Source organism: Idiotropiscis lumnitzeri, chromosome 2 (genome assembly GCF_059441095.1).
Source record: "Idiotropiscis lumnitzeri isolate Australia: NSW breed Sydney's pygmy pipehorse chromosome 2, RoL_Ilum_1.0, whole genome shotgun sequence".
In the NCBI taxonomy this organism is placed as follows: Eukaryota; Metazoa; Chordata; class Actinopteri; order Syngnathiformes; family Syngnathidae; genus Idiotropiscis; species Idiotropiscis lumnitzeri.
The window spans coordinates 34,561,767-34,571,426 of NC_142392.1; the positions used below are offsets into that span (position 1 = coordinate 34,561,767).

The window sequence follows — 9,660 nt, forward strand, 5'->3', positions numbered from 1 at the left end:
CGTCTTTCTGAGAAAGACACTGTAAGGATCGAGGGACCTAATTGTTGGGACAGAAAAAGCGACTGTCCTCAGCGAAGCCGGACCGAGATCTTACATTGTGGAAACAAAGCATGGACAAAGAGTGAGGAGGAACAGGAGGAGTCTTCTGAAGGTCCCCGAGGACTGGAAGAAATCTTCTGATGCGGCTGAGGCTGCAAAGCAGGTGGATACATCGAAGGAGCACAGACCTCAACCGCCAGCAATTTCTGGGATTACTGAACCTCTTCGAAGATCAACAAGAGTTAGACGACAACCGGACAGGCTGATTGAAAATGTTTAATGTTGTGTGATTGTTGCTAAAATTGTTGTAGAGCTGCTTGTTGTCATAAAAATGTGTGGATATTGATAAGAAGTGAAAATAATTTATAACAAAACAAAATTATTATAATATTAATAAAAAATAATAATAATGAAAAAAAAACAAAGGCATTGTTTAACGTTTGAAAGGGAGATGTAATGATAGCAGTTATATCATTGGTCACTAGTTGGCAGTATTGCCCGATGTGTGTTTTGGTTACCAGACGAACAAGTGTGTACGCACATAGACGAGAATGCAAGTCAATAAATAAAGAGACACAAGCCTGCAGCATCACTGTACCAGCGTGACTTCTTAAGATAGAAGACGGAACATTACAGTAACCATAAAAAAAAACGTATAGTAACCATAAAATTATTTTTAAAAAAACGTATCGTAAACATACTAAAGCTGTTGCTTTATGTTATTTACAAAGAATTTTTGTTTAAAATCCCCCTGGCTCTTCTTTTTGTCTTTTCTCTATTATGTACGTATTAGTAGCTGACCTTCCCACAACTCCCTGGCAGAAGGTAGGCACTGATTTTTTTTCATATAAGAGAACATTATCAGTTTCCCAAGCGTGAAGAAGTCCTGAGTGACATGGCAGGTGCGAAGTACTTCAAATTAGATACATCGCATGGATTTTGGTATTAATAACTGTGTTTGGTTTGCTTTTGTGAATAGTCAAGTCAAGTCAATTTTATTTGTATAGCCCTTAATCACAGACAGTCTCAAAGGGCTTTACATAGCCACAATCGACATCCCCGATCTTAACCCCCAGGAGGGCAAGGAAAAACTCACAAAACCTCATTAGGGGAAAAGTGAGAAACCTTGAGAAGGGACCACAGATGGGGGAATCCCCCTTCCAGGATGACCAGGCTGCAATGGATGCCAACTGGGCAACATTTGACACATACAATGATGCTATGCGATAATAGATGAGATAATATAAGAGTCAATTGAATGAAGTGCTGCAGGAAGATGACTTCAGTGGAGTGGGTCCTCATCCAGGGCCGTAATATCCATGGCAGCATATCCGAAGATGAGCCTTCGATCTTGTACCGGTCAGTTGGTGTAAATAAAGTGAATAAAGATTTTACAAAAAACGTTTGAGTAAATATTTATCATCTCATCAATATTTGCACAACAGAGTACTGAGTTTCGAGATCCTCACAATAATAATTCTCTAAATTATATTTCTTAGCAATTTAGCATAGTTAAGGGATATTTTATTGGCAATCTAAGATCAACATACAAAGACAGAAAAAAATGGTGGGGGGGGGCGCGAATCTTTTTTCTTCTTGGTAGGGGCGGGCGTGAAATAATTGAGAGGCATTGCTAGTATATGCAGACATTATATTCATACAATCTCGCAGCCCGAGTGAAACACAGCATTGTTGCAAGTTCGGGAGGAGAAACTTTAACGTCCCACTGCTCTTGCAGCAGCGGCTTCTCGGGGCAAAGGCGGAAGTGACGTCACAGTTTACTCGCCAATGTGGCGTTATTTTAGTTATTTTGTTAATTTTTTTTATCAACCGAATTAAAATATTATATAAAATATATATTAAAATAGAACAGACATGGGTAAAAACAAACACAGAGGCAAAGAAATATATTTGAAAAATACGTGCTTAAAGCATGACGTCATAAGCAAGCGCGCAGCTTCCGAAGGACCTCGACCACATCCACACCGGAACAAAAACAGTCCACCGCTAAATTCTTCTGATTTAGTGTGGAACTGACTGTAATTTTCTCAAAGGATGTCCAGTGCTACTCTAAAGGACTACGACATAATTCATTAAGTCTTTATGTCCCGAAAACCTCATCTTCGCTCGTTGATGCTTTTCGGCGTAGTTAGCTTAGCTTGTTAGCTAGCTAGCCGCTAACAAAAAGAGGCACATGACTCATCGCCAAGCAGCGATCAAGTTCGGATTTTGGGGAATTATCATTTGAATATGTGTGAAAGAACGACACCCAAGTACAAAGAGAAACTTTGTGGAATAAAAGAAGAGAACGAGCAACATCTTCAACTGCTGGACGAAGTTTGCAACCAGCCTCGTGTTGTGCCACTCAAAGCAGGTTTGTACACGTTTTACTCTCATTTGCTTTGTCAAGAACGACTTTCTATCGTTAAAAATATGCATCACAACATTAAGTTGTTTGGGGAAATGCGTCCAAAGTTATTGCCGCTTTATTTTTAAATATTGCCTTTTACTTGCAGGTCTGCTGAACATTTGTTTTTGCCAAATGAAATCAGTGCAGAAAATATATGCCAAAGAACAACCAATAGGGGGGGTGAACTCCATGTATTTTTTTTTTTTATAAAATTTGAACTGATTTAACATTTTACATTTTCTGGTATTTATATCTTGTTCAAGCAATTTCTCCCGGAAGGAATTCTGCCTGACTCTAAAAAATGTGCACACTGCGGCGAATACATCAATGGCGGTTGATCAATGTTAGTGGATAAAACACAAAATATTAAGTTTTTTTAAAAAAATCAAGAACGTAATGGTCTTATTTATTTATTAACTTTGTACTGGCTTCGTCGGGTGAGAGTCAATGAACCTCGGGTGGCCCTGCACAGTTTTGTGCACGTGTGCATAGTTTCACCCCATCCAAACATTTAAAATACATTTAATGCATCCATCCAAGGTTGCACGGATCTCATCAGTGAACAAGCACATGCTGCAAGGAATGCATCTGCATCTTTGGCTTACTATGGGCTTAAAAAGGGAGAACGTCACAACCCCCTTTTCTACCAACAAGGCCAGGAACATTTAGTTCCTGGTAATAAAGTTCCTGTGGCCCAGGTGGTTTGCATCTCGACTGCAACTCATAGTTCTTGATAATGTATGCAAAAGACAATGATGACGGAACAGTGGGAGGTGTTGTGTTACTTTGTTACTCATTACTGACACCCTATGGCTGTTAAGCATCATTGCGGTTACAAAATAATTCAGTGAACTCATAATATTATGGTGTATCTTAGTCTAATTTGAATATGTATTGGATAACTTTAATATATACAGTCATTTTTCAAATATGTCAACATGAAAGTCAGAGTGAAAGTGTTGTTGCTTAATGCTTATGTGTAAGAACTTTTACTCTTCAAACGTAATTTTGTTTTAAAATTTATTTCAAAACAGAAATTTTATACAAATAAAAAGGGTAATGTCTGAACTTACTCGCAGGATAAATGTCATTTTGGGTAAAAAAAAACAAACAAACGTAAATCATACAATAAATAGCGACTCTGATTCCAGGGCCCCTTTAATTTGTTTTGGGATCCAGATTATCATGAAAGCAAAAAGTACCCACGATGAAACTATCTATAAATGCAAAATGAAATACTTGAAAACATTTTTCGCTTGAAGGATTCCTATTTTATCAATGACATTAGGTTGCGATGGCCCCCATTAATAAGTTAGGGTCCCACAACAGGTGTTCCATCAGACGCACACAATAGCCTGTGTGTGCTAACTTCAGCTCGCTTCCAGAAACGTCTGTGACTATGTCAGGAATGAAATCGGGCATCAGCCGCAACGTGCTTCCTTTTTAAATGCTCGTTTATCACAGTTGTGCTGCTAAAGCAGGGATGTCCAAACTTTTTGCAAAGGGGGCCGGATTTGATGTTGTAAAATGTGGGAGGGCCGACCTCAGCTGACATGAACTACATAAAGAACAATATATTCAAACACATTTTAGCAAGTGATTCTGTGTTTCACATTTGCTTTTTTATTTTCATTTAAACCATCAAACATGTATTTTGGTTCATTTGAAACATGAACATCACATGCAATTGAATATTTGCTTAACTTTTTTTCTTAAACAGAACTAATTATAGTCTTGAGTGCAAATAATATTTGAACATGAATTATTCATCATGGGAGTTCAATGTTCACAGAATTTTTGAATTACAGAAATGATTATCCACAAGTGCAAGGGCTAATTTGATATATATGACATATCATCAAATATAAATGTTGAATGAACATTTTATTCTGGAATGAAAACCGACAACTTGTCTAAATTTGTGACTGAACAAAACAAAATTAAGTCAGTTATTTAAATGACAAATGACTTGCCTGCATTAATGTGACGGGTGATACTGAGATCTGGACTGCAGCACAAAGGCCAGGTCTGGCTCAAAGGCAGTGGTATTGATGCGCGAGGTGAGAGTCTGTGAGCCGTGTCCTCACGCGACTCTGATTTAAGTTCATAACCGAGAATGTCTTTTCACACAAATACGTAGACCCAAACAAGCTCAGCATTTTCATAGCAAACTCTCGAACCTCTCGAAACCTGCCTTTATCCATCGGTCGGTAAAAGTTGTCGAGAGAAAGTTGCCGGTGCCGACTGCGGCTCTCGGCGTCACACTGCAGCTCAATGAGCTCCAGCTGGGCTGGAACATTGTCTGTGTCCACGGAGAAAAGAGAGATATCCTCCTCAATAGCTGCAAAATCCCGAAAACGTCGTGTGAACTCTTCAGCCAAAGACTTCATATCTAATGCGTACTTTGTTTGCGCACTGATATTGCTCTCAGTCAACTTTCCTTTTTTTGTTTATTGTCGCCATTTTAGAAATTGGGGGTAAAGGTCACCCGGGGTGATGTCGCAGAGTGGTACTGCCTCTAGTGGGTAAATTAGGAACAGCAATTAAGAAGAGAGCGAACTAAGCACTGTATATGTGTGGGCCAGAATGTATTAATTTTATTACAGAGACTGCGGGCCAGATGAAGTTTGACCCCGGGCCGCATTTGGCCCCCGGGCCGGACTTTGGACATGTCTGTGCTAAAGGGAGGTTTACATCGTAGGACGTAATTTTCTGAAATGCCCCCATGGTCCGGTCCAAATCGGGGTCGCACGCATTGATTCATGTTCGGCAGGCACAAGTCAAGGTAGCAGGGTAGAAACAATAAGATAAGATAAGATAAGATGTCCTTTATTAGTCCCACAATGGGGAAATTTGAGGTGTTACAGCAGCAAAGATATAGATCACACAGAGTCGGCGGCGTAATGTAGCCGTTAATGTATAACATTAGCAGCAGACATTCAGAAAAAGCATGCAAATATACACAGTATAAACGTATCTAAGTGTAAGGAAACACTCCTAATGTTTGTCCATTATACGGAGGGGGAAACGCTGTAATGATAAAAACTACTGAATGATTGAAAATACTGCAATCATAAAAATATTGCAATGATAAAAGTACTGTAATGGTAAGAGTACTGAAATGATAGAAAAGTACTGCATGATAGAAAATACTGCAATGGTAAAAGTACTGTAATAGTAAAAGTACTGCAACGATAGAAAAATACTGCAATGATGAAAGTACTGTCAGACAAAGTCGCCGCCTGAGGTTTGACTTGGCCAAACCAAATTTGTCTTTTTGTGTCCTGCAGACGTCAGACAAAATGATCTCCGTTCTGTGAAAGAGGAGCCAGACTGGACTCACATCAAAAAGGAGGAGGAGGAGATCAACAAGTCACCAGTGAACGTTGTCCATATAAAGACTGACGATGAAAACAAGGATCAGAGTGAGGACAAGAGAGGGGCGGAGCCTCCAAGCAGCAGCTCAAGTCATCACGTGACAACAGAAGGTGATGAAGACCACTGGGGGCCAGCACATAATGAGGACACATTATCAGACGCTCATGACGATGATGATGATAATGGGCAAGCTAAAGGTGAAAGGGCATGTCACACTGACTCATTAACTTCAAAGCTGTCTTTAAAACTGGGCACAAGAACACACAGTGGAGAAAAACCATTTTCTTGCTCGGTTTGTGGCAAACGCTTCTCTCGAAAGTTTCATTTAACAATCCACACAAGAACACACAGTGGAGAAAAACCTTTTTCATGCTCAACTTGTGGCAAGAGTTACTCTGACAAGTCTAATTTAACAAGCCACACAAGAACACACAGTGGTGAAAAACCATTTTCTTGCTCTGTTTGTGGAAAATGCTTCTTTCAAAAGGCAGGTTTAACATATCACACAAGAAAGCACAGTGGAGAAAAACCTTTTTCATGCTCAGTTTGTGGCAAGAGTTTCTCTGACAAGTCTAATTTAACACGCCACACAAGAACACACAGTGGTGAAAAACCTTTTTCTTGCTCGTTTTGTGGCAAAAGCTTCCTGCGTAAGTCGCATTTAACAATCCACACAAGAACACACACTGGAGTAAAACCTTTTTCCTGCTCAGTTTGTGGCAAAAGCTTCTCGAAAAAGACATATTTAACAGAACACACAGTGGTGAAAAACCTTTTTCCTGCTCAGTTTGTGGAAAATGCTTCTCGAAAAAGACATATTTAACAGAACACACAAGAACACACAGTGGTGAAAAACCCTTTTCCTGCTCAGTTTGTGGCAAAAGCTTTAATGTAAAGTCAATTTTAACAGATCACACAAGAACACACACTGGAGAAAAACCTTTTTCCTGCTCAGTTTGTGCCAAGAGTTTCTCTCAAACGTCGCATTTACGAAACCACACAAGAACACACAGTGGAGACAAGCCATTCAGTTGCAGCGTTTGTTCTAAAAAATTTGTCACTAAACAGGGAGCTGAGAGACACAATTGTGCTGGCGAGAATTGCAGCGATCCTTGAAGATTAAAAAAAGAAAAAAAAATGAAAGATCCGACTCTTTGTGGTAAGATGGAAATGTGATTTTCAATAAAATATGATGAAATTGAATTTTGCAAAGCTCTTTTATTGACACAAGGCCAATGTGATCAGTGCATTGTGTCTGAGTGATGATGATTTGTTTTGGTGTTTACATCAAACATGTAAATAAAATTTATTGCCTTTGCCTGGAATAACATTTTTTAACATTATGCTTTTCAGTTGTCTTTTTAATCATACCTAATGGAAAAGGTGTGAGAAGAAACGGTGCTTATGAAATCGGTGCCTTCGACAATCATCAATAAAATCACTTGTTCAACTGGCCTTCATTACGCTGTGTGAAAAGGTGAAAAACAGATGTAGAAGTTGAACTATAAAAAGAACAGGAAAGAGAAACGCAAGCAGTCTCAGTTTCTCTTTCTAGGTTGAGCTCTATCAAGCGTTTGGGGTTTGTTGCGAAGCAGAATCTCACTTCGGAAAAACTATAATTTTGTCAAATATACAAAATACTTTTTTCATGCTATATTATATTTTTTATACTTTGGATTGCTTATATAATAAAATCGGGAAATATTAAAATTTAAAATTGGAAACCAAAATACAGACTTAATGCAATTAATAAGAAATATAGAAACATTTTATAAATATTGAACACATTGAGAAGAGTTAATCTTGAAATAAATATTGAAATATAAAAAATACTTAGGTATTAAATTAATTCAATTACCCGACCCCGGATGAGCGGCAGAAAATGGCTGGATGGATGGAATGATTTAAATTGCATCCAAATTCAAAAGAACAAATATGTTAAGAAATATTCAAGTGTGAAATAAAAAGGTTTAAATTAATATTGATATAATTTTGCATATTAAAATAATTTAATAAATATTGTAGTATTACATAAGCAAGCTTAAATATACATTGAAATAAAAAAAAAAGTCATGTATTTTTAAATGGCCTAATATAGATATGGGAGGGGCCTAAGGGGTCGGGTGCAGTGTGAGTCGGGCGGCGGCAAGAGGCAGGGACCTTGGCGCTCTGATCCCCGACTACAGAAACTAGCTCTTGGGACATGGAATGTCACCTCTCTGGCGGGGAAGGAGCCTGAGCTGGTGTGCGAGGCAGAGAAATTCCGACTAGATATAGTCGGGCTCACCTCCACACACAGCTTAGGCTCTGGTACCAGTCCTCTTGAGAGGGGTTGGAAACTCTTCCACTCTGGAGTTGCCCAAGGTGAGAGACGCCGAGCAGGTGTGGGCATACTTATTGCCCCCCGGCTCGGCGCCTGTACACTGGGGTTCACCCCGGTGGACGAGAGGGTAGCCTCCCTCCGCCTTAAGGTGGGGGGACGGGTGCTGACTGTTGTTTGTGCTTATGCACCAAACGGCAGTTCAGAGTACCCACCCTTTTTGGAGTCTTTGGAGGGTGTGCTAGAGAGCGTTCCCCCTGGAGACTCCCTCGTTCTGCTGGGGGACTTCAATGCTCACGTGGGTAATGACAGTGAGACCTGGAAGGGCGTGATTGGGAGGAATGGCCCCCCCCAATCTGAACCCAAGCGGTGTTCTGTTACTAGACTTCTGTGCTCGTCATGGATTGTCGATAACGAACACCATGTTCAAGCATAAGGGTGTCCATATGTGCACTTGGCACCAGGACACCCTAGGCCGCAGTTCGATGATCGACTTTGTAGTTGTGTCATCGGATTTGCGGCCGCATGTTTTGGACACTCGGGTGCAGAGAGGGGCGGAGCTGTCAACTGATCACCACCTGGTGGTGAGTTGGCTCCGAGGTTGGGGTACGATGCTGGTCCGACCCGGCAGACCCAAGGGTATTGTGAGGGTCTGCTGGGAAGGCTTGGCAGAATCCCCTGTCAGAAAGAGTTTCAACTCCCACCAGAACTTTGACAACGTACCGGCGGAGGCGGGGGACATTGAGTATGAGTGGACCATGTTTTGTGCCTCCATTGTTGAGGCAGCCGATGGAAGCTGTGGACATAAGGTGGTCAGTGCCTGTCATGGCGGCAACCCCCGAACGCGCTGGTGGACACCGGCGGTAAGGGATGCTGTCAGGCTGAAGAAAGAGGCCTCTCGGGCCTTTCTGGCCTGTGGGACTCCGGAGGCAGCTGACAGGTACCGACTGGCCAAGCGGAATACAGCTTCGGTGGTTGCCGAAGCAAAAACTCGGGCGTGGGAGGAGTTCGGTGAGGCCATGGAAAACGACTTCCAGACGGCTTCGAAGAAATTCTGGTCCACCATCCGTCATCTCAGGAGAGGGAAGCAGTGCACCATCAACACTATAGTGGAGATGGGGTGCTGCTGACCTCGACTCGGGACGTTGTGAGTCGGTGGGGAGAATACTTCGAAGACCTCCTCAATTGTACCGACACGCCTTCCATTGAGGAAGCAGAGCCTGAGGACTCCGTGGTGGACTCATCTATCTCAGGGGCTGAAGTAACCGAGGTGGTTAACAAGCTCCTCGGTGGAAAGGCCCCGGGGGTGGATGAGATCCGCCCGGAGTTCCTTAGGGCTCTGGATGTTGTGGGGCTGTCATGGTTGACACGCCTCTACAACATTGTGTGGACATCGGGGACAGTGCCTCTGGATTGGCAGACCGGGGTGGTGGTCCCCCTTTTTAAGAAGGGGGACCGGAGGGTGTGTTCCAATTATAGAGGAATCACACTCCTCAGCCTCCTGGTAAGGTCT

At 41.6% G+C, this 9,660-nt stretch overlaps 1 pseudogene; it reads left to right on the forward strand.

Annotated features, from left to right (window-relative positions):
- LOC148342387 (uncharacterized) overlaps positions 1–9,660 on the forward strand; it is a 76,608-nt pseudogene that overhangs the window by 19,373 nt on the left and 47,575 nt on the right.